The following is a 25,976-nucleotide window of genomic DNA, read 5'->3' on the forward strand; positions in this document are numbered from 1 at the left end:
ACATATGAAAAAGAGAAAAATTGCGTCTTCTCATAAGGCACCCACCCCCACCGCAATTTCTATGTAAGAGATTACAGGGTTGAGAAGGGAGGAGTCTGGGACTGGGGCAGGGGCCTTTACAGGAGATACTGCATTATAATTTTTGGAGTCCTTAAAATCTTTGTGAAGCTTTTCTCTCAGAATCAGCCTTATGTAGGGACAGTGGTCAACTTCCATGGTGTTGGGGTCACCATGAAGCCTGTAGCATCTCCCATGTCCTGGCCGCCACATGACCCCTGCCTTGATTTCTGTTGCTTTAGGACCCTAGTGACTGGGGCTGGGTGAACAGGTCCTGGGTAGCCTTAACAGCCTACTTAGACAGTTTCTTCTCATCTGGCTTGCAGTTTTGCCTTTATGTAGATAATATCTATGTATGTTGATTGCCTCCTGGGACTTCTCCATGAGGGTATCTCACAGTACTTCAGATTCAACATACCTAAGATGGAAATTAACCTCTTCTCCTCAAACTCCTCCTCCTGTTCCTTATCTCCTTTGGAAAGTATTACCACCATTCAGCTGCTCTAGCCAAAACCTCGTAACACCCATACTTGCTTCGCTGCCCCTTCTCCCCAGGTGGAATATATCAAGTCTATTACAGCATGATCAGGCACCTCCCCTCCTTACTCTCCCACCTCTTTGAAGGTACAGTGCGTTCCGGCTTCCAGGCCTTCTCATAAACTGCTTTCTCTGCCTCATTGGCTCCTCTCTCTCCCTTCACTTGACTAAGACCTGCCCTTCAGGTTACTTCTTTAAGGAAGTCTGCTCACCCTGCAGACATTGTACTTTGAAAAGTACGTAATGCTAGGCTGCCTTGCAGGAGATGTGTTCCAAGTACACTCTCACCAGCAAGATATCAAAGGGCTGGGTTTCCTGTATTTACACTCCTACAAGTGGCTTTTGTCTGTTCTTTTTAATCTTGACCGTTTTGATAGACACAATGATAGTATCTCCTTGTTGTCTTAATTAGTATTTTTTTGATTCTAGTGAGATACTATAACGAGTTTACTGTACATTTGAGTTTTTCTTTTATGATTTTTCAACTTATCTCCTTCATTTATTTTTCTGTTGGAACGCTCATAGTTTCATCATTCATCCAACAGCATGTTTGTTGCATGTCTACTATGTATTAAGCAGTTATTATGGGCTGAATTGTGTCCTCCCAAAATTCATGTTGAATTGAATGTGGTTAGAGTTGAAGCCCTAACCCCCAGCACCTCAGAAAGTGACTGTATTTAGAGACAGGCACTTTAAAGAGGCGATTAAGATAAAATGAGGTCATTGGGGTGGGCCCTAATCCTACATAACTGGTGTCCCAATAAGAAGAGGAGATTAGGACGCAGACACACAGAGGGAGGACCATGTGAGGACACAGGGAGAAGATGGTCGTTTACAAGCCAAGGAGAGAGGCCTGAGAAGAAACCAAACTTGCTGACACCTTGATCTTGGACTTCTAGCTTGCAGAACTATGAGAAAATAAATTTCTGTTGTTTGAGTCACTTAGTCTTTTGTTCTGGCAGCCTGAACAAACTGACACAGCAGTGTTCTGGGCACTGGGGTTTCAGCATTGAGCAAGACAGGTAAGTCCCTGCTCTTATGGATTACAGCAGGATGAAATAAATAAGACATATATATAGATTTATTTTATAATATATCTTACAATGTTTATGTCTTATTATAATGCTTTATTTATAATAAAAAATAAGATAATAATAGCAGTAATGGTAATTGCTATAAAGAAAGTAAATAGGGGATCTAACAGAGAGATGAGGCCCACTAGGAGAGCAGGGCGGTTGGAGCGGGTCTCCCTGAGGAGGTGAGACCTGAAGACAGGAAAAGCTGGCCATGTGAAGTTTGGAGACTGATGGAAAGTAGGATGGTGGTTGTCTGGGGCTGGGGGAGGGGGAACAGGGAGTTACTGTTTAATGGGGACAGAGTTTCAGTTTGGGAAGATGAAAATTTCTGGAGATGGATGGTGGTGTTGGTTGTACAGAAATGTGAATGTACTTAATGCCACAGTGCACTTAAATATGGTTATGTGTACACTTTAAAATGTGCAGTTAAAAATGGTTAAAATGGTAAAATTCATGTTATATGTATTTTGCCACAATAAAGACAAAGGAAGGGAGATAGTAATAGTGTCTGCCTCATAGGTTCACTGTGCACACACGTGTAAGGAACAGGGAGCAGTGCCCAGCAGTGGCAGGGGCTCAGCGAACGTCCGTCATTATCTTCTGAACACGTTCGCCTCAACGAGAGGCAAGCTCACTTTATGGGCAACTGTCTTGAACAGTCCACCGTCCGGGCATGTCCTCCATGGGACCCCCATACGGCCCTCCAGTTTACCATATTTACTTCTGAAGTGTCTCATTCTTCTTAGGAAAATGGGCAGAATTGGTTAACTTGATCTTAGCAGTTTTAACCCTAGTTATAAATTAATCAGTTTGTTGACAGAACTTGAGGCAGGACACAGCTGACAATACTTAGAAGTGCCTCAGCCACTTGTTTACTGTGTGGTCCAAGAACAGCTGGGTCATCTACGTCTCCCGTCAGGGAGCGCATTCCAGCCGGCCCGGAAAGGGAGGAGGTGCTCGGGCTGCGCCTGGGACGACGTGCGTTCAACTGCAGCCTTGGTGCCAGCAGCAAGGCATGCTGGGTCTCTGTGGCGCCCCTCCTCTGGGCTCTCAGATCCTTGTGTAACGATCCCAGTGGTATTATTTATCATATGTTGTAAGTGTCTGCATCATCCTAGACAGTGAAGCACTCGTCTTTGAACACCCGGGCCTGTTTCAGTGTCTGGCAATTGGTAGCTGACCAGTGAATGCTGTAGCACGTGAGTTCATTGCTATAGCGCTGTTGCCTTCCCCCATCCTTGCCAAACAAATGCTATTTTTGAAGCATCTACTCTGTGCGTGGGAATTATTGCCCCAGGGCTTTACAGACTGAGCAGGCAGAATAATGACCCCTCAAAGATCTCCACGTCCTTGTCCCTGGAACCTGTGAATATGTTTGTTACCTCACGTGGTAAAAGGGACTTTGCAGATCTGATCAAGTTAAGGATCTTGAAAAGGGGAGATTCTCCTGGATTATTCAGATGGGCCAAATGTCATGACAAGGTCCTCCTAAGGGAAGGAGGGAGCATTAGAGTCAGAGAAGAAGATGTGATGATGGAAGCAGAAGACCAAGTGGTGTGGGGCCACGAGCCAAGGAATGCAGGCAGCATCTAGAAGGTAAGGAAACTGATTCTCTTCTAGAGCCTTCAGAACGAACACAGCCCTGTGGACTCATTTTAGACTTTCGAACTCCAGAACTGTAAGGTAATAAATTGGTGGTGTTTTAAGCCACTGGATTTGTGGTACTTTGTTACAGCAACACTGGGAGACTAACACGCATGCGTTCTCTCATTGAAATCTCATGACATCCCTGAAAGGTGGGTGTTGTTATCCTACTGTGGAGGAGGAAAGGGGGACTCAGTTAGGTAAGGACTCAGTTGTGAAAGGTAGCAAGTAATGGAGCCTGGATTTGAAGGAAGAGCTGGCTGAATCCAAGCCGTGGGCTTTGAGTCCGACCTCCACCCAAGACTCCCTCCTCTAAAAGGAAACCGAAGTTCAACAGTGAAGGCTTGGCTGCCATGGTACCATGGCAAGAGATAATCTCTGGTAAGGACTTAAGCTCCTTGGAAGGAGAAAGAGGCCCTAAAACAATGAAACATATTGGCTTGAAATGTCCAAGGTTTTACTACTACTGCTTTTCTCCTTTTTTTCCCCTAATGAACAACACTCCTGAATATTTTTGCTTATTTAAGCAAATCCCCGTTTCAGTGTCCTTTGGTTGATGGACATTCATAAGTTGGGTATTATTCATCACAAGTTTCATGAATAAATGAGAAAAACGTCCTGGTTACAATTACAGTCCAGGACCTGGAACTGTGCTGAGCTCAAAGTTGGTGTTAGTAGGTCATTGACTCATTCAATTTTAGGTTCAGAAAGGACTTCAGAGGCCATCCTACTCAGCCTTGTGTTTCAGAGCTTGAAGTGCTTAAGTGTTTTGCTCAGATACATGTAGCTACTTGGTGGTGGAGACCCAAGTGGCCTCAAATGAATGAGCAATTACTTGTTAGGATAATAATGAGTTCACATGTATTGAAGCTCACCACGTGCCAGACACCATTCCTAGCTCATTCCCAGTGTTAATGCGTTTAATAATACATGAGCCCCTAGTTTGACAGGTGAGGACACTGAGGCAAGGCTACACAGCCACCAAGGGGCAGAGCCAGGAGTCAAACACGTGCATGCTGATTCCAGAGCTTGTGCCATTACCCAGCATGCTAGGAGACCTGACTGACGTGCCTGAGAGCAGCACATGGCCCAGGAGGGCTGTTCATGAGCATGACTTTCACTGTGTCATCATGCTGGAACCTGAGTGGCCACTGCGGGCTGGGCGAGTTTGGCTAGTTTTGGCCTCTGTAGACTTTTTGGATTAGACTCTTAACAGATCAGTCTGGTCTCTCAAAGGGAAAGGATTGCCTTCATTATTGGCGTTTCATTAAAAGAAGCTCCTGCTGCTTTTACTGCAGCTTTTAAGAGAGGGACATTCAACAGAGGATATTCTTACTTGCAGGAGTCAGGTAAGACATTGACCAGTGCTGTTCAGGAAAATGGAACCGATCCTTATTTTGGAAGCTCTCGGCTGCCCAGCTATGCTTAGGAAATGAATCAGGCAAAATGGGGTTTCAAGACCAGGGAACTATTCAGTTTACTGTCTTTCAGGGACAAACAGGAAGCTGGTCTTTCTCTACTTCCTTCCCCCACAAATGGACTTACATAGCCCTTTTTTTTTTTTTTAAATGAATCTGGGAGTTGACTTCCTATACTCCCATATATGTTTTGCCCTCATTTATGTTTTACCATCAATGGCATTTTACCTTTGTTTGTTCAAAGCATTGTGTTTTAGATCAAGTCCCTAGAAGCAGAGCATGAGACAGATAATCTTGTGAAAGTGATTTATTAAGAGGGTGCTCTCCAGGAAAAACCTGTAAGGGAGAGACGGACGCAGGATAGAAAGGGGGAAGGGCCAGGGCCGGGCAACACTGTTCAGTCACGTGCTGCTTAAGGACAGGGACACGTTCAGAGAAATGCATTGTGTGGCGATCTCGTCGTTGTGCGAACGTGGTAGAGCATACTTACACAGACCTAGATATTAGTCTGTGGGACCACCGTAGAACACGGAGTCCTTTGTTGACGGAAACATCATTATGCAGCACATTACTGTAGTCTCAAGTTTAGTTATGACTTAATCCCCAGGCGGAAAGTTCTGGAACATAAACCGCACTGCAGAGCTGACCCTCCTTGAGGCAAGACATCAGCTTCGTACACTGTATCAATCAGTTTGTAGCTGTGTGGGGCTCCTGTCAGTAAAGGGTCACTCTCCAGACACGGGGGCTGTGGGTGGCGCCCCCTTGCTGCAGTGGGCTGGCAGTGGCTCTGGATAGGGCCCCCCAGCTCCTGCCTCACACAGTGCAGTGTGATTGCCTGCTGTCTGACCCTGTTTCCCAGCAGGCTCCCTCTTCCTCTTCCTGGGCGTGATGCAGTGCAGTTACCAAATCAGCCTGGTAGACGTGTCCTGAGAGGCTGGCGAGACAGGAAGGTGGTGGTCTTTAGGAAACTAACTCTAAGTGACCATTTTGCTTTTGTCCTAAATGACAGACTCTGTGGGTACCATGCTCAAGGACATGCAGTGAATTAGTGGTGAAGTCAGGACTGGAACTCAGGTCTTCTGACTCCAGACGAGGGCTCTTTTCCAACGGTATGCTGTCTGCGCTGCCTCCTCAGATGGTCTCCTGATGGTGTCCGCCTCTGGGGCTTATTATTGGCTGCATGATGACCCTGGAGGGAGCACATCAGTGCAGGCTCAGCAAGGTGGGGATGAACAAGGGCAGGGTGGGACGCTTGGTGGTCCTGCAGTGGTGAAGTGCAGGCAAACGGCTATTGATCTCGTTAGTTCTCTTTCAGAGAGAAGATCGGAAAATAGTCTTCATTTCACTGGTTTGGAACCCATGCTAAGTCTTGAAAACAAACCCATCACCCCTGGTTTTTCTCACAGGCATCTCGGCATTGGCCATCTCCAGCAAATGTGGTCTGGACTCACCTCTCCACTTGGATCAGCTGCGTTGTGCTGGCTGGGCTGCCGCCTGCAGCCCCTGAGTCAATGCTCCATAGCGGACTGGTTGTACTACACTCACTGCAAGGTGGGGTCCAAACTTTTCCCTGCTGCCATGAGCCCAGGGCTCAGGTGAACCTCAGATGCTATGCCCTCTGACCTACCACCTGGCCCTCCTACCTGCCATGATGGCCCCATCGTTCCACTGGTGTTCTGACCCCACGTTCTGTTTGGCACGTCAGGTCTGCTCTGGACCTGACATCCTGCTGAGCTCTTGGGGCATTCTCCCTGAACAGGAGCCTCCTGCCCAGCTGAGCAGCTGGGATTGCAGCTCCACTGTCCACCTGCCCTTCAGCACATCTGCCGCCTGGAGCCTCCCCTGGCAGGGCCTTCCCCACCTTCGCAAGTATCGACATCATTGGCCACCAGCCTCCATCAGTTCCTGGTGGCTTACCACAGCCCTTGTCATGTTCTAGGTTGCCCTGTTTTTCACCCACACCTGAGGCTAGCCCTATGCTGGCTATTTCTGTCAGCCCTGGCTGGGTCTAGCCTTCTCATCCGTTTCGCTATCATCCCATGTTTCTGAGGCCCCAGCTGTCCCTGGGAGCCCTGGCGCCGAGCCTACTTGAGTTATGTGGACTTCACCTTGTGGCAAGTTTCTTCCTTCCTCCCTCCTTTCTATAAACCTTTCTTGGGAACCTCAAAGGTGCCAGATACTATGATGCACTGTGATAGGCATTAGGGAGAAAAGAATGAAAGAAGCATGACTGCTGATACTCCAAAGAAACTTGGGATTACGTTAGGAACAGCATTTAGGTCTGAACATGTCTGGACTGGACAAGAGCTCTAAACTGAGGTTGAGGGAAGGATGATTAACCTGGGAAAACCTCAGATCCACAGACAACTCATCGGTGGCTGTTTTAGCTCAGGTGTAAATATCTTAGGAGAATGTATCGTTATTTAATAATTCAGATAGTCTATATGCCTCTTGCACACGGAATTATCTTCTTAAATTTCTCTTTGATCACGCTACTTTCTTAGCATAAAAATCACCAATGACTGTTCCTTGCCTACAGGATGGTTTAAACTTCTTGGCCTGACATTCAAAGCCCTTCCCAGACAGGTCCACTTATATTTCTGGCTGCATCTCCCAGTATTGACCTGTTAGAACTTTCTTCTCCAACTATTCTGGTTGATTGGCTGACAGTCAGACTGACGTTCCATTCCCGCCACCCCGCGCAGCTTCCCCCCCTCCTCCAAAACCCCTATCCCGTGTTGCCCACACTCCCCTCTACCTCAAGGCTTAGCCCTCCAAAAGCCTCCCAGCCTCCACCTCTCCTTCTCTTATGTCAGTGGTTCTCACCTCTGATTACATACTAGAATCACCTAGGGAGCTTTAAAAAATGAGATGGAGTGGGGAAGGGAGCACCAGACCGATTTTATCAAACTTTCCAGAGTCTTTAAAAAAAAAAAATCCTCCCAGGTCATTGTAACATGTAGCCGGGGTTGAGAGCAACTGTTGTGAACAAATATGTATTGCTTCCACCCCTTTGGCTGTATTGTTATTTAAGACTCACGCAAGGGAAACATTAACTTCCGTATTAAAGTATTCCCTTAAAGCACAAGATATGCCCTTCCTTTCTTTTTGTTCTGTGTAGAGTGTACCACAGCATCTTTTACGTGAAAGCACAGCAAGCATCTGCTGGAGGAATTGAAATGACCCAGTGAGGTGGGTCAGTCATTGTCTTGTCGATCTCAAAGGGTGAGAAACCCAGCCAGCGGTTATAATATAGTGATGTGCTCCTGTGAATGGAATTCTTCTCTTGCAACGCATTTTCGGAGCCCCTACTCTGTGTAGGCCACTCTGCTCAGGCCCAGCATGCCTTGGGCAGATATGTGCAAGACTAAGGTCAGAGTGAGTAGCCCGCTGTAGGAAGTAAGCAACTAATCATAACATGATGTGTACTGCATCCAAGCTAAGGGTCCAGTGTCACTGATGCTTAGAGGAGGAAGCCACAGTCTAACCAGGAAGTTTGGGACTACTTCTCACAGGAAGTAGCAATCTACCCAGAAAGATATAGAAAGTTGAACAGCTTACCAATGTTTTGGTTAGAAATGTGTTCAGCTGCAACTAACAGAATGCTTTGCTAACAGTGATTTAAAAAATAATAGTAAATAAATATTATAGATACACATAATATATGTATTATATATTTATTATAATAAGTCCAGGGTTAGGCACTCAAAATGACACATTAGCTCAACAATGTGGCTGAAGTTTCTGGAATTCTCTTGTCCTTTGAGTTATGGTCATAGGTTGGCTGCAGCAGCTTCAGTCATTGTGTCCACATTCAAAGGAGAACGATGAGGAGGAGGACAGTGCCAGCCATGTTTTCCCCTTTTATCAGGAAAGCAAAAACTTTCCCAGAAACCTTCCTGTGGATTTCTCCTCACATCTCATTGGCCAGAACTGTGTCACGTGGTTACCCTTAGCAGCAATGGAGGCTGGGAGAGAGAGGATTTGACTTTTCCAGTCTCTATATAGGAAGGTAGGGAGGAGAAGAGGGTTGAGAGTGGCTCCTAAGTGAGCCAACTAACAGACGAAACATTTACCAGAAAATTCTCCCTTCATTTGCAAAAAACAGGGAGCTGTGAAAGTGTATGGAATATTTAGGATCAAATAATTTAGTATCACCAAAGTAGAGGACGTGTGGCAAGTGAGTGAGGGCAGACAAGATGGAGAGAAGTTGAGATGAGATTCTTTAGGTTCTTGAATGACGTGTTAAAGAGCTTGGGATTTTTCTATAGGGCCTGGGTAACTAATGGAGATTTTTAATAAGAGGAATGATGAAATCAGTTTATTGGGGGAAAAGTGGCAGTATGGAGGATGGACCAAGAAAGAAAAAGATGGCAGACTATTTATAGCAATCCAGGCAAGATTTGATGAGGGCCTGCACTCAGATTTCCTTCAGCATATTGCTGGGGGAAGAGTTGGGCAGGATGGCCAAGAGGCCATGATCTGATGAAAGCAGCTACCCAAATTTCATCTTTGGGTAAAATATGGCTTACCACCAATAACGCTTTGTAAAAGTCTCTTGCGTGTGTTTCTTGGGAGGAAGAGATAGGAGGTCATGACATGCTCAACACCATCTGCTAGAGGCTGTATTAGGTTCCTAGGGCTGCTGTCACAAAGTGCCACAAGCCAGATGGCTTAAAACAACAGAAATTTATTCTCTCATGGTTCTGGAAGGTAGAAGTCCAAAATCCAGGTGTCAGCAGTGTTGGTTCCTTCTGGAGGTTATGAGAGAGAATCTCAGGGAGAATTTCCATGCCTCTCTCCTAGCCTCTGGTGGCTCCTGACACTCCTTGGTGTCCCTTGACTTGTAGGTACGTCACTCCAATCTCTGCCTCCATTTTCACATGGCTTCTCCCCGGGTGCATCTGTGTGCTCAAGTTTCCTTTGTCTTATAGGGCCCACCCTAATACAACTGACCTCATCTTAGCTTGATCACATCTGCAAAGACCCTAATTCCAAACAAGGTCACACTGACAGGTACCAGAGGTTAGGACTTGAACTTATCTTTTTAGGGAACACAATTCAACCCACCACAGGTATATTAGGCCTGCTCTAGTTGAAACTGTCAGACAACCTTTGACTTAAGGGGAAAAAAAAGGAGTTTATCTACTTGCATAATTTGAAGCACAAGGGAGTGGCTCTCCTGTCCTCAGCGTTGCTTCATGCTCAGGAAGGAACTCTCCATGGCATGGCTAAGTTACCCTCCGCCTGCCCTGATTACATCCAGGTTTACGAGGGTAACCTCAGAAAAAGCTCTACCCCCAGGTCCATGGCGACCCCTCCACAGGAGTCGTGGGTCACAGGCCCATCCTTTGAGGCCTAGAGGCAACTCGCCCAAATCATAACTGAAGAGGATTATTATGGAATGTGGGGGATGATTCCCCAAGTGCTGCCAGGCAATGTTCTTTCTCTGCCTTTACCCAAATGAGGGCAAGGAGAGAAGGCCCCAGCTGGAAATACCAGCTTCTTCCTGGCAATCTTGATGTTGTGGGCAACTTCCACAATGGACAGGCATTGCAGCTGTTGACTTACTGTTCATGTGGTTTTGATGGACGTATATCTGTTAACCCCTACTTTATTCTGTTCAGAAATCTGGCATTTGCCCCTCTGTCCTCACCGGTCCACAGGAGATAAGAGTCAGTGAGCAAGGTTGCCCAAGTGAATAAGCTGGGCTCAGCACCTAGAATTTCTCTACTGTTCTGAGCCTCTGGGACCATAAGGCTGAGGATGGCTGGCCATTGGGCGTTGCTCCTTTGGGACTCTGTCACACATCAGCTTCTCCCTTTACAAGCCTTAGGATGCAAGGAGTCTCCTGTTTGCCTAGTGCTCCAAAATGGCCTGCTCCTCCCTCTCCCAGCACAGGCAAGCAAGAAGCTAAAACCATTTTGAGGTCCATACCAGGGTTGTGACTCCATAAATATCCACTGCTGTCACTCTTAGCATCTGAGCTGGAAAACTGCCCCACTTCCCTCCAGCCAGCTTCCCTTTTATGTTGCTCATCCTCAGAGATCGCTGACGTAGGCCAGGGGAAAAACCTCAGGGACAGCTAATCCAGGCCCCTCCCTGTACGGATGGTGAGACCTTCATTTTTGCCCTCATTCCTCCATGGGGTGAGGTTGGAGGAGGAGGGAACACAATGCTGTGTCTTGGCCAGCAGGGGCCTCCTGGCCTGGGCTGGCTTGCGGCTCTGCTAGACGTCTTTCTTCCCTTTGTCACAGGTGACCAGGGCCCCTGGCTTGGCACTGGGATTTCCACTCATGTTGTCCTCTTTAGGAACTCCTACAGGGTGAAACAAAATATTACTATTCTCACAACAACAACATAATAACAACCATCCCCATGTGCCAGGCCCTGTATCAGGAGTCCTTTCCAATGAGCATCTCATTTCTTCCTCCCTCCTAAAAAGTAGGCATCTTCCCCACTAGTCGGATGACCACACTGAAGTTCAGAGAGGTTGAGTCATTTGTCCACGTTCACAAACCTCGTATGTGATTGGACTGTCAGACTTGAACTCCGAGTGGGGCAGCCTCAGGCTGTGGGAGGCAGCGGGCGAGAAGACAGTATTGCTTTCGTTCCTTTTCCTCTTCTCCTTGGCACCACCTGCTCTTCTCCTCCAGTTCCGGGCCGTCCCTTATATCCATTTTTATAAGTCAGAAAAAAAAAACCCTTTATTTTTGTATATGTTCACTCTTATTTTTTTATTTTCTAAATAATTAATTTTTATCTTAGCCTCACTAATTTCTTCCTTTTGATTTCCTTAAGTTTATTTTTCATATGTAAATGTTCGCAGTATTATTTTCCAGACAATCTATCACTTCAGTCTTGAGTTTCTCTTTGACCCAAGAGTTAGAGAGAGGGTTCTAACATTTCCAAGTGGTTAATCTTTTGTCATTAATTATTAGTTTGGTTTTTTTTGATGGTGGGGTGGGGGGTGGGTGGGAAGGCTATTTGAATGTGTGTGTGTGTGTGTTTAGGAGAAACTTATTTATTTGACCCACATTACATTAATTGACATCAACTATGCGAGGGCATTATGTTGAACTCCACAGGAAATACAGAGATAGTACAGCAACCCTTATAGAGATCAAGTCCCAATTACTTGCTTCAGCTTCCGCGGCTTTTTGTTATCTCTTTTTTTAAATTGAGATGTAGGGGCCGGCTCCGTGGCTGAGTGGTTAAGTTCGCATGCTCCACTGTGGTGGCCCAGGGTTCGGATCCTGGGCGCGGACATGGCACTGCTCGTCAGGCCACGTTGAGGCGGCGTCCCACATCCCACATCTCACAGCTAGAAGGACGTGCAACTAAGATACACAACTGGGGGGGCGGGGGTTGGGGAGATAAAAGCAGAAAAAAAAATATTGGCAATAGTTGTTAGCCCAGGTGCCAATCTTTGGGAAAAAAAACATAAAATAAAAAATAAAAATAAATTGAGATGTAATTGACATATAACATTGTATTAGTTCCAGGTGTACAACAGAATAATTTGATACATGTTTATATTGTGAAATGATCACCATAATAAGTCTAGTTAACATCCAACACATCACATAGCCACAAATTTTTTTCCTTGTGATGAGAACTTTTAAGATCTACACTCTTAGCAACTTTCAAATACACAATTACTCATACGTTAATTACTAGTTTTTATTGCATTGCAGCTAGATACTGTGGTCTTGGCAATTTCCACTTTTGAAATGTATTGAGCTTTCACAAGGAATATCTATTCTCTGTAAAGGTAGATACAGAGCTCTTAAAGTGATAAAACTCTCGGAAGAAAACAGAGAGAAAGCTCCAGGACATGGGATTTGGCAATGATTTCTTGGATCTGACACCAAAAGCACAAGCAACAAAAGAAAAAATAGACAAATTGGATTTCATCAAAAGTAAAAACTTTTGTGCTTCAAAGGGCACTATCAACAGATGAAAAGGCAACCTACAGAATGAGAGAGAATATTTACAAATCACATATCTGATAAGGGATTAATATCTAGAATATGTAACAAACTCCTACAATGCAACAACAAACAATTCAATTCAAAAACGGGCAAAGAACTTGAATAGACATTTCTACAGAGAAGATATACAAATAGCCATCGAGCACAGGAAAAGATGCTCAGCGTCACTAATCATTAGGGAAATGCAAATCGAAGCCACAATGAGATACTACTTCACACCCAATAAGATGGCTATTATTAAAAAAACAAAGAAAATAACAAGTGTAGACAGGGATGTTGGCAAGTTGGAACCCTTGTACACTGCTAGAGAGAATGTAAAATGGTACAGCTGCTGTGAAAAACAGCATGGCGGTTCCTGAAAAAGTTAAACAAGGAATGGCTCATATGATCCAGCAACCCCACTTCTGGGTGTATACCTAGAAGAAGTGAAAGAAGGGACTCAAACAAATATTTGTACACTCATGTTCATGGTAGCATTATACAAGTAGCCAAAATGTGGAAACAACTCAAGCATCCATCAACAGAGGAATAGATAAACAAAATGTGATACATATATAATGGAATAATATTAAGCCGTAAAAAGGAAAGAAATTCGGACACATGCTACAACATGGATGAGTCTTTTTGCTCATGATGCTGGGTAAAATAAGGCAGTCACACAAGGACAAATACTGTATGATTCTGCTTACATGAGGTACCTAGAGTAGCGGGATTCCTAGAGACAGAGAGTAGAATGGCAGTTGCCTGGGGCTGGGAGGAGCGGGGAGAATGGGGAGTTGTTTAACCCGCACAGAGTTTCAGTTTGGGAAGATAAAGATCTGGAGAGGGATGGTGGTGATGGTTGGTTGCACAACAATGTGAATGTACTTAATGTCACTGAACCGTACATTTAAAAACGGCTAAAATACTAAATTTTATGTTATGTATATTTTAACCACAATAAAAAGGTAAATATAGAGCTCTTAAATCCAGGTAATTTCTTTATTCAGGTCTTCCACGTCACCTTTTGCCTCGGAGATGTAACCAAGAGAGAGTGAGAGTTTCTAATCTGCAATTTTCCTTGTTCTTTTGATAGTTTACTTTAAATAAGTGGATATCATACCATTCAAGATCTAAAGTTTTTTGAATGTTATTTCTTCCCTTTTTTATAAATACAAAATAAACTTTTGTTCCATTTACAGTTTTCACCTTGAGTTCTACTTTGTATGACATTAGACTTATCACCTCTGCTTTCTTTTTTGGCTTGTATTTCATTCACTCCTTTCTTCTTTCACTCAATAAATAACCATGTGCCCTACCGGGTGCCAGGTCCTGTTCCGGGTACTGAGGACACGGTAGGGAGCAAAAGAGACCAACTGCCTGCCCTCCTGGAACTTAGCTTCCAGTGCAGGGAGGACAAAGTAACACAAGATAAATACGAACAATGTAGCATTTTAGATCCTTTCTATTTAAAGTGTCCTCCACAGATGCAGGCAGAGAGGCAGCAGCAGCATAATGTGGGAAGTATTAGACACTTGGGGACCCACCCCGGGCCAACTGAACGCGCCTCTGTGTTGAGCGAGATGTCCAGGTGACGCGCAGGCGCCCTGAAGTATGGGAAGCCCTGCTCAGACCCTGAGAACTGCTAGGGAGCGAAAGACGCAGTGAAGGGGTTAGGGAGGCCTCAGTGGGAAGGAGGCCTTTGACCAGAGGGCGCGAGCTCTGCAGACTCCTGGAGGAGGCCGCTGCGGCTAATGGAAAGGCCCGCAGGCACCGATGCGAGCGCCGTGTGTTCCGAGGAGGCTGGGGGCGAGCGCGCTGGTGAAGCAGGGCCCGCACGCAGCGGACTCGCCCTCGCTTGGTCTTTGTGTCGCTCGTCCGCTCCGGGCGTGCGCTCGCAGCGCTGTTTCTGAGCGCTGGGATTTGAGCGGCGCTGGACAGCGAGGCGGGGAGCGCGCGGAGCCTGGTCCTCTGGGCTTACTTGGGGGCGCTCACAAGTACATGTCTGCCAAGGGTTTCTGCCGTTCTTCGTAGCTCCCAAGGCTTTTCTGTCTTTGGCTTTCTTTTTAAAATGCAAATTCCTCCCTGATATCAGCCAGCCTTGTAGCAGAAGAAATCCCATGGTAACCCTTTGGATCTACCCCTTTCTCTCGGCTTCCGGAACCTAAACGTCCTGCCTTAAACCGCACCTCTCATTCCAGCTATCTTCCCCTGTTTTTCCCTTCCTACACCATCGAAACTCTAAAAGAGAACTCCGGGCGAGTGGATCTCAAGAGGGGCCAATCGAGAAAATCACCCTCAACTTGCCCTGGGCTTTTGAGAAGGAGGACGATGGAGTCCGGCCTGGGTCCGCATCGGTCCGAACCGGGCTCCGCCGCAGGCCTGCGACCCCAGGCAAGTCACTTCATCTCGCCGCGCTTTAATTTCCTCCTCTATGAAAAGGAGACCGTAACACCGGCCTCGCAGGGTTGTTTTGAGGCCCATATGAGATCATTTATAGAAAAGCATTTGTAAGTCATAAAGTGCCAAACATACGTGACTACTTCCAGCTCGCTGATTTAGGCTATACGACTGAGGTGTGGAACCCACCCCCACCCTCATCTTCTGGTTTCTTCTGTACCCGGAGCTGCCCTCTCACACGGTTATTGCATACACTGTACTCGATTCTGCATCTCCGGCCACAGGTTTCCCCAGGGAGGACAGGCCGGGTGCGGAGGGGAGGACTGATTGGCTGGGAAGGAGGTGGGACGAGCGGTGACGCGCATGCCCCGGAGACCACGCCGCCGGGTGCGCGAGGTGCCGGGGCCGCGGCTGGGGCGGGGCAGGAAGGGAGCAGAGGGGCAGGGGGGAGGGGAGGGGAGAGGAAAGGGGTAGGGGGAGGGGGGAGGAGAGGGGCAGAGGGCGTGGGCAGAGGGGCGGAGGGCGGAGAAGAGGGGGAGAGAGACGTAGTGTGGCGAGACGGGTAGGGTGGGGCAGGGTGGAGGGGTGGAGGAGAGGAGCTAGGTAGAGGGGAAGGGGAGAGAGGGACGAGGAGTAGGAGGGAAGGAGAGGGGAAGGAGGCGGGGTGGGAAGGGGGAACGGGGAGGAGGGGATGGGCGCCGGGGCGCCTCCCTGCTGCGGTCTGGGCGCCGGCAGCCGCGTCCCTTATCCCGCGGAGGACAGTGTTCCTGGTGAATCATTACTGGTCCATTAGGAGAAAAGACGGAGCTGGAGCTGTGGGAGGAGGGCCTTCCGGAAGGGGCGGCGACCCGCCGCGGGCCGGCTGGGGCGCGAGGCCCGGAGCGGGTTCGCAGCCGCCTGCAGAGTCTCGGCTCGAGCGCAGTCGCTGTGCCCAGGAGGTTTCCGGTCACAGCACGTTTCTGGGCATTTCGGTTGTTCCCCGCCCGTTCTCACAGCCGCCGCCCTTCCCGCCCTGGGCTACTGGATCGCGCGCCCGAGGGGACGGACGTCTGAGTTGCGTCCCCAGCGCTTGCAGGCCCGGGCGGAGGGATGGGGCACTCAGTGACCCATAGTGGGGCCTACTGTGTGCTCAGTGCGGTGCCGGGTGAGTGGGATGTGGAGCTGGAATACAAGGCAACCAGGAGGGCACCGGGAGACGGGCAGCTATAGGGGGTTCTTGAGGGGGCCTGACCGCGGTGTTTGTGAGCGTCAGGGCGGAGGAGGCGTGGGCCTTGAAAGATGGGGGCGATCTGCCCGGTGGAGATGTGGGTGCCCCAGGCAGAGGGCATGAGGTGATGGAGGCAGGGGGCACGAACTTGCTGGGGTTGAGGACTGGAGGAGTAGGAGGGGAGCCAAAAAGGTCCCGGGCCAGTTCGGTGCCCTGCAGTCCGCTGGGTGTGCGGCGGTTGCGAGGTCGGGCTCCTGCGCTCAGCAGCCGTGTGGCGTGGCCAAGGTAGCCTTTCTGAGCCTCCGTGTCCTCAGCTGTAGGTGGGACAATAGCTCACTGGTGTGAGGATTTATAGTGTAGGTGAAACTGGGGTGCCATTCCTAGCATGGTGCTGCTTAACAAACTTAGTCCTTTTCCCTCCTGGAAGGAGAAGGGAGTTGTGAGGCATCGTTGGACACTTTACAAAAACAGCCAAGAGCCAAATAGAGTCCAGCAGAATAGGTCTCCCAGAGTCAAATAGAACAGTCGCTGGCCTGGCCGCCACCTGCGTCTGGGATGCACATCCTGCCACAGACTGGGGCTGCACCAAGACTTAGATCTCAGCTTGTCTGTTCTTTGTTAAGGACTCTTACAGATCACACAGGACACTTACTGATACTGATTGCATCCAAATGGGTGAACACTCACAGAGACACACAGTTGATGGCTTTCTCTCTCTCATAGGTATATAGAACCATCCAGATTATCCTCAGGCAGAATTCCTTCCTTTGCTAGTCTGTGTTGGTTTGGGGATTCCAGCTCTAATGGTGGAAACATAGCAGGGTCTGAGAGGTGGGATCCCACAGCTGCCCCAGTAGAGCCCTAGGCAGAAGCTCTGGCACCAGCCAGGCCCGCACATGCCAAGCAGAGTGCTGTCCCTGAAGTCACGCAGCTTGCGGGTTGGGCTTTTTGGGGTTCTGACCTCGATGAGTCACTGAAGTGTTAAGAATGCCTTGGTAAGTCACTTCCATGACTCAGTTTCTTCACCTGTAAATTGGGAGCAAGGCACTGGCTGTTTAGCTTGCCTTAGGGCAGGTGCACTCTTAAATAGCCTCTCCCATGTCCAGGCAGTTGGTGGGTGGGACTGCCATTTTTTCGGGATGGAGTGGGTGCAGTCTCCCAGTGACATCAGTGCCCTGGCACGGCTGAAGCAACACGGAGGAGCCACAAGGAGCCTGGCAGGGATGGTGGCACTCCCCCCAGGCAGGGAAAGAGAAAGGCTGGAGAGGTGTGGTAGACTTGGCAGACAGCTGTCATGACACTGGGGTTCCCCAGGGGCAGAGTGTGGCTCTGTGACGCCCTGACGCTGGCCAGGGCAGGTGAAGCCTCCCTTCTTGCCAAACATGGGACTGTGATTTAGGAAGTAGCTTGACTGATGGAACATTCAGGGCTGAGCTGCAGAATGTGGCCATAAATGCAAACAGGTGTCCACCTTCTCTCCTCCCAAGTGCGCTGGTCAGCCGGGCCCTCCCGAGCCTGGCCCCAGCCTTCTCCAGGCAGGCCCTGCTTGGATGACAGGCTCACTCGGGGAGGTGCAGCCTTTCCGCAGAGCTTTTCATAATGGGATGCTGAGCAGACTTGGCTGGTGTGTCAGCCCCGTAATGCAGCACTGAGTGAGTAAAACGGCTCATGAGACCCCTCTTCCTTCCGGCCCGGCTGTAGTCATGTGAGAAGAGACGAAATTTTCCAGCAGGCCTCACCAAACACAGCTCAGCTGTCTCTGGAGGAGCCTAGGAAACTGTGTTCTCACTTCATCTTATCTGACGCCCCCTGATTTCAATTTGTCCCGTTTCTGAGATGTTTGCTTTCATCATTTGATTAAGATGGTATCTGCAAGGGCTCTCCACTCTAAAGTTACTTTTTCCTTTGTAATTATTACATAGTTTGTAGGGAAGTCCTTTGAAACTATATAAATACCTTTGAAACTATATGAAAACAGGTGTTTATCCTCATCAAACTTTTAATTTATTTACATGAGTGTGGAATCATGGATTCCTATGTTTTTCAATAGGTTGCAATGGATTACAAAATTTTTTATTTTGATACTCAAATTGTCCTCTGCTGGGCCAGTGGGAACCCCTTTAAGCTGGCTTCTTTGTCCTTTTGAAGTGTCCCCATCAACCTTTAAGCATTTCCTTCCTTGTTATAAGAATAGTGTAAGAATATGCTAGGCACGTTATCCTCTCTCTGCCATTGGTCCTAGTAGAACTGGTTCTTTTTAGCAGAGAATGGATTTAGAAACCAAGATTAGCGGGAGGCTGTGCTCATTACAGTTGGGATGTTGCTGCTCCTGGGCCCTGTCAGTGGACAGAGCTAGGGATGTACATGAAGATACCTTCACATGTTTACATCTGTACGTGTATGCTTATTTCTTTCTCTACCTGTGCTATTGAAAACAATGAGCTCACACCAATGCCTCAATTTCGATCCAGCACCGCAGGATTCATTCTACTCTCTTCCCTTTCCTTAGTTATAACCCTTTTCTCCAGCAGGGAGAAATCCGGCTGGCTTTCTCTGTGCTGTGACTACCTGTTGATCACCCCTCTTTATGTAACCGATCTCCCACTGCCACCAGCACCCTCCCCCATGTGGATGCTGCCCTCACCTGCCTTGGGCTCCAGCACCGTGCTCGCACACACAATCGTCTCCCTCATGCTTCTTGGGATCTCATCCCAGGGCCGGCCCCTCCTCCTGCATGGACTCCCATTGTGCATCTGCTTGGGTTTTGACACCGCACACCAGCATAATCCCCACACCACTGTGGGCTCTCTTCACCCTGCTCAGTGTCTGACCCCTGACACTGACACCCCCTGCATCAAACCGCCTTCTGCCCTCCTGTAGATGTTCTCTCTACCTGCCTGGAGTGAAGAGGGGGCTCTGACACCTCCATCTAGACCCCTCTCCACCTCCCGTGTCGACACCTACCTTTCTAGGCCTCACCCAGTGGCTTTAGGACTGACTGATTCAGGAAGGGAAAGGGAAGAAGAGCCGCGTGTTAAATCTTAAGCCTCAGATTAAGTAAATCTTAATTGTAAATGAGTAAAGTGAGCACGGTAATGGTCCCCAAGTGATGCAGTGGCCATGAGTGCTACCTGGGGTCCCGTGTGTGAAGTGCCCCCTGAGCGCAGTGCCGCTGGGGGAGCACTCAGTGTCCGCTGCCATCGTCATTACTAGAAACCAGCATCCCATTTTTATTGTGTCATGTGGCAGGAATACATTAGAAACCTGCAGAGGAGAAGGACGGCGGGAGGAGCGGGTGCCAGCGGCAGACAGTCAACGCGGGAGGACTGCTGCGCTGTCTTGAGAGAGCGAACACTCCTTGTTTCACCTCGGTTCAAGTGTAGAAGCAAGGAGAAAAGGCTGGGAGGGAACATTCTAATATGTCAAGAGTGCTTATCTTTTTTGGTGGGATTGTGTGACTTAAAATTTTTTTTATGTGTTTTCTAAAATTTATTTAATAAATACTATTTAAACTTAGGAAAAAAATATTGTGAAAGGGGACCCTGGTTAACTTCAATGTAACTCATTGAAAAGTGCTCTCAGCCTGACTGGTTAGTTGTGTCTTTTGCTTCTTCCTGGTAGATTTTGGAGTCAAGAGTGCCTGGCTTCAAACCCTGGCCGTGCCGTTTACCAGCTGGGGGGACCATGGGCAAGTTAATTAACTTCTCCGTGCCTTTGTTTTTCGCTCTGTAAAGTGGGGAGTCTTACAGTGCCTAATTCAAGGGTACTTAACAATTAAATAAGATACGGTTCAGAAAGCACCTGACAAGGTAAGCACGCAAACATGTTGGCTGTTAATGTTATTATTATTTCATGGGAAGGAATGTAGTGAGGGTTTCCTCAGGTGTCTCAGAGGAAAGAATTCCTTCTCTGAGTAGGCTCAGCTATGCCCCCCTGAGTTAGTATCTTGTGACTAACCCAGAGGCTTCAGGCAGCTGGGCCTCCAAGTGGAGGCAAGGGTGACAAGCCGAGTCATGGGAGGTGTTTTTTTCACTTCTTGGATGGGACCCAAAGAGATCACTTCCTTAACTGACTCAGCATCCTGGCGTTAGGAACTGACTGGCACCCACAGGACAGATGATCCAGCTCTGTCTGAGTTGGTGTCCAATTTGGGATTTGCTCTTTTATCCATTCACTCATTCTGTCATTTGGCTGTTAACTTCACATGTATTTATTAAATGCTTACTGTGTGTCGGGCGCTGATGTAGGCAATAGGATATAGCCATTAAATGCAACTAAAAATATATTAAAAATTAAAAATACAATTAGTAAGGGATTCAGATATCTGTACAACCATCTTCGTGGCGAGCATTATTCACAATAACCGAAGGGTAGAAGCAGCTGAAGTGTCCATTGATGGATGAATGGATAAACAAAGTGTGGTTCATGCATACAAAGAAATTTTACTCATCCTTTAAAAGGAAGGAAATTCTGACACATGCTACAACATGCATGAACCTTGAAGACATTATGCTAAGTGAAATAAACCTGTCACAAAAGGACAAATATATGATTCACCTGAAGTACCCAGAGTAGTCTAATTCATAGGGACAGAAGGTAGAGTGGGGGTGCCAGGAGCTGGGGAGAGAGGAGGAATGGAGAGTTAGTGTTTACTGGGCACCGAGTTTCAGTTTGGGAAGACGACAACATTCTGGAGGTGGATGGTGGTCATGGTTACACAGCGAGGTGAATGTACTTAATGCCACGGAACTGTATGCTTAAAAATGGTTAAAATGGTGAATTTCATATTGTGAATATTTTTCCACAAATTTTTAAGATGTGAAAAAATTGTGATAATACCTTTAGATAGTGGAATAAAGCATAGAAATTAAGTTCATGAAAAAAATTTGCCTAACAGATTTAACTTCTACAATTTGTTTTCTTTTAAAACTTTTTGAACAGACACTTCACCAAACAAGATACTATATTGACAACAAATAAGCACATTAAAAGATTTTCAACAGGGGCTGGCCCCATGGCCGAGTGGTTAAGTTCGCGCACTCCGCCGCAGGCGGCCCAGTGTTTCGTTGGTTCGAATCCTGGGCGCGGACACGGCACTGCTCATCAAACCACGCTGAGGCAGCGTCCCACATGCCACAACTAGAAGGACCCACAACGAAGAATATACAACTATGTACTGGGGGGCTTTGGGGAGAAAAAGGAAAAAAATAAAATCTTTAAAAAAAAAAAAGATTTTCAACATCATTAGTCATTAGGAAAATGCAATAAACCGCAATGAGACACCGTTACATACCTATTACAATGGCTGAAATTGAAAAGATTGATCATACAAGCGCTGACTAGGATGGACAGCAGCTGGAACTCCCAAACTCCTGGGGAGAATGTAAAAGGCTACAACCACTTTGGAAAACAGTTGGGTGGCTTGTTAAAAAAGTTAGACATACTGTCATATCATCCAGCCATTGAATTCCTACATATTTAGCCAGGAAAAATGAAAGCATACGTTCATACAAACAGAAAACAGCACGTGTCCATCAACAGAAAAACGGATAAGCAAACTGTGTTACATGCATAGAAAAGAATACTACTCAAGAATAAAAAATAAAACCAATGAACTAGCTACTACATGGATGAATCTCAAAATAATTATGCTGGGTAAAAAAAAGCTAGGCCAAAAAGAGTACGTACTTTGTGATTACATTTGTATAAAATTCTAGAAAATGCTAACCAATATATGGTGATAGTGAGCCAATCAGGGGTTACCTACAAATGAGAGCCGGTGGAGGAGGGCAGGAGGAGATTACCAGGGGACACAAGGACATTTTGGGGGGTGATAGGTAAATTCATTTTCTTGATTGTGGCGATCCTTTCATGGGTGTGTACATATGTCAAAACTTATCAAATTGTATGCTTAAATATGTGTAGTTTATTGTATGTCAGTTATACATTAATGAAGCTGTTAAAGCCAAAATTAAAAACAATTTTAATGCACACCAAAAAAGCAATTAATAAGGGATAGGAGTCTACAGGCGCACAGGTAGACCTGTGCATGCGGTGGTGGCGGTCAGGTGAGGCTTCACAGAAGTGACCTGAGGACAAATAAGTGTTGTCAGGCAAAGCTGGGACAGGGTATGGTCTTTCATATGGAGGAGGAGAAACGTGTGAAGACTCACAGGCAGGAGAGAGCCTGGGGCTGGCACTCGTGTGGCTGGAATCAGGGAGGTGGACCTGGGGTTGGGGGCGGAAGAGATATGAGGCCAGAGAGAGCAGCAGGGACCAACTGTGCATGTGCATGGAGAATGACTAGAGGCAGCCAGGGGGTTGTCACATGTGCAGTTTACAAAGATACTCTGGCTGCAACCTGGGAAATGAGCTGGAGAGGAAGTAGGGTGCAGGCAGAAATCCAGGTGTTAGGTAAGAATGGGTGAGGACATCACCTGGTGGGGAAAGGTCCAAGACAAGAGCTGTCAGGATATTTCACTTCCCTTCCTCTTTTCAACGCCCTGGAGAGTTAGGAAATTTTCTCGTAGCCTTACGGAAGAGGAAACAGAGGCTTGGAGCAGTTGAGTAACTTGCTTATGGCCACAGAGCTTGTGAGCAGGAGATGTGGGGTTTCCAGTCCAATGGGTTCTGAGTCCAAAGTCCACAATGCTCACAGGCTTCTCTCTAATTCAAGTAAAAGGCATCTGGGATGACTCCCTTCTCCCGTTGCCTGATTTCTCACCCTTACTGTGGTTCGTTCTGTGACAGTCTTCCCTTGGGAGGAGGCAGGGTGCCATGGGAGCATGTAACAGAGGATGTAACATCATCTGGGCGGTCAGGAAAGGAGGGCTTCCTGGAGGAAGGGACATTTCAGCTGAGCCCTGAAGAATTTGAAAGAAGAGGAAGAGCTAGCAAAGGCACAAGGTCGGGCAGTGGGGCATGAGAAGGAGCAGGTGTTCTAGAGTGGAGAGAAGAGCGTGTGAGACTGGTTGGGAGCAGACTATCATGTGGCGTGTTTGAAAACCAAGCTTGAGTGGCTGGATGATGGTGTGAGATGCAGAAGAGAGGCGCAAGATTTGACACTGATGTCTAGCTCTCTGGGAAGCAGCTTAAAGCATGGAGTGGATGGAAGGGAGACCAGTAGGGTGAATCTTGTTGATCTGATGGTGAAATCCTGCCTGCCAGGCAGCTGCTTGTTGTGGTTACCATGGAAACATTAGACCGCAGACCCAGAAGCATCTAGTCAGCCCCTCTCCGTAAAGATGATGAGATTAAGGAACAGAAGGGGAAGAGACTTGCAGGCTTTCCTACTGGCAGCATGGAAACCTTTTTTTAAAAATATGTATAGTGGTAAATAGATAGAAGATTGACAATTTTGGACATTTTAAGGGTAGGGTTCAGTGGTAGCACGTACGTTCACATTATTATGCAACCATCACCACCATCCGTTTGCAGAAATTTTTCGTCATCCCGACCTGACACTGTGTTCCTATTATGATAAGTCCCCACCCCCTCCCCTCAGGCCCTGTAACCACTGTTCTTCTTTCTGTCTCTGTGGATTTGACAATTCTAGGTGCCTCATATAAGTGGAATCATGTGCTTTTGTCTTTTTTCACAGATACATGGACAAACAAAATGTGGTAATATACACACAAGGGAATATTATTCAGCCCTAAAAAGGAAGGAAATCCTGTCGCATGTTACGATGTGGATTTACCTTGAAGACATTATGTTAGGTGAAATAGCCAGTCACAGTAAGACAAATGCTGTGTGATTCCACTGAAGTGAGTTCCCGAGAGCGGTCACATTCATAGGGACAGAAAATAGAGCTGGAGTTACAGGGAGCTGGGGGGAGCTGGGGGGAGGGGGAGTGTTGTCTGGTGGGGACAGAGTTTCAGATTTGCAAGATGAAAAACTTCTGGAGCTCTGTTTCACAGCGATTTGAATATACTTCACACTACTAGGCTGTACACTTAAAAATGGTTAAATGGTCAATTTTCTCTTATGTGCTTTTAACCATAATTTAAAAAAATGACTGGTGGATGAATTGACTGACTTTATCCTCTGCACCCTGGCTCTCACGGCCCTCCGAAACCTGCTCCCGCTGCATGCCTCACCTGGACATGCCTGAACATCACTGCATCTGTCTTGGCGTGCACTGCTCCCTCTGGCTGGAACACTGATTTCCTCTCCTCCCCGCTCTGCTGAAATCCTTGCTGAGCTTTGCAGACTCAGCTCAAGTGCGCGCCACCGTGCTCTCTCTGCTCACTGCGCTCTGCTGTGACTGTGTACACAGCATTGGCCTGGAGGTGCGTGTTTGCTGTTCTTCCTTTGTTCCCCCCACGTGACTGAATTCCCGAGGTGGGAGAGGATGTATGTGTTCCTTCCCACAGCACAGTCCAGTCCAACCAGCAGTAGGTAGTTGCTGGTTTCGGGGGGCTCTTGCATTGATTGCTCCCCCATGAGGCTGTGTCTGACCCCTTTTCCTGTCTGTTTGGGCCTTCTGTGCTGACCTTGTCCCTTTTCTGGGCTGCAAGCTCACAAAGGGCAGAGCCTGGATTTTCATCTTTGCATGTCCCACAGCACCTTGCCCAGCACCTGGCTCAGAGGGGCTGCACACATCTTTGATGGTTATGGAAATGGGTGAGAAGCCACAGCTGCTGGCTTTTTGCCTCTCTCCCTGAGGAGAAGCTGAGAAGGAATGCACAGCCCTTTCCTTCCTGTCCTCTGTGAATGGTGGACTCGGTCCTAGCTGTCCTGGTGCTTCAGCATTTCTTTGCGCTGGAGCAAGTGCAGCTGCCAGGGCTGCAGAGAAAGGGGATGAAGGAGTTGCCTCAGCCATCTCAGAGGATTGTACTTGTTGCCTTTAGGGCCACCAGCCAAAGCCCTTTTCATTAGACCAGACGCGTTGGCTTGAAGCTGGCTGGGCTTCCTGTCACCAGTGGACTCTCTGTTTAACATCTCAGCTGGATTTGGCTGAGTTGGAGATCTTGGGGAAAATGGCGGGTCCACTTTGGTGGATTTGCACATTGCTGTCTTGTATGCGTGCCTGTCTGCAGGCCTGGCAGCTTCCTCCCTTGTCTGCCTTCTCCTCGGAAGCTCATCAGCAGGGGGAGCTGGATCCGACGACTACCTAATGGAAACCAGACTTCTGTGAACGCGGAGGAACAGGCTGAGAAAGGGCCGGCTTTCTCTGGAATAGTTTGGATTGTCGTTATTTTTTCATTGGAATGCAGATGATGTGCTAAATATAACAGTTAAATGTCGTGTAAGTTTTATATCTTTGTAAAGTTTTTCATGTAATTTCACTAACTTAAAAAATCCTTTGGACAGCCACTAGCCCTTATTTTTGTGTTACGAGAGCTGTGGGGAAACTGAGAGGCAAGACGTTCCAGCTGGGAACACAATTTTCTGCTTCTGAGCAACGTCAGGCATTGCCTTTAAGACGTTAGACAGAAGACAGAAGGCTAGAGTTAGCGCATTTCTGGGAGGCCTTTTGAAAGCATCCCTAAGGGCCTCTCTGGAGAATAGTAAGTCCCCAAGTAACCGTTTCTTATCCTCCAGTTTGCCAGCACCTTGACCTTGTTGCTGATTCCTGATCCTCAATTCTCGCTTTGAGCTGAGACTTTTATATTAATCATGCCCTTTTATTTTCTGATGCTTTAATATCTGGAGCCTTGCT

General features: G+C 47.5%; 1 long non-coding RNA gene across 5 annotated transcripts; it reads left to right on the forward strand.

Annotated features, from left to right (window-relative positions):
• The first annotated feature begins 438 nt into the window (after positions 1-438).
• On the forward strand, positions 439-25,566 carry LOC111772502 (uncharacterized). Of its 5 annotated transcripts, none has more exons than XR_011434457.1 (6): positions 439-1,616; positions 3,291-5,954; positions 6,037-15,492; positions 19,934-20,121; positions 21,254-24,603; positions 25,354-25,566. It is a non-coding gene; the product is annotated as an uncharacterized lncRNA (long non-coding RNA). The 5 variants fall into 5 exon arrangements; XR_011434453.1 differs by lacking the exon at positions 439-1,616 and having other exon boundaries at positions 1,623-5,954; positions 6,037-6,283; positions 6,438-15,492; XR_011434451.1 differs by lacking the exon at positions 439-1,616 and having other exon boundaries at positions 1,623-4,663; positions 5,742-5,954.
• Positions 25,567-25,976: the final 410 nt, after the last annotated feature.

This window comes from Equus caballus, chromosome 2 (genome assembly GCF_041296265.1).
Source record: "Equus caballus isolate H_3958 breed thoroughbred chromosome 2, TB-T2T, whole genome shotgun sequence".
NCBI lineage: Eukaryota > Metazoa > Chordata > Mammalia > Perissodactyla > Equidae > Equus > Equus caballus.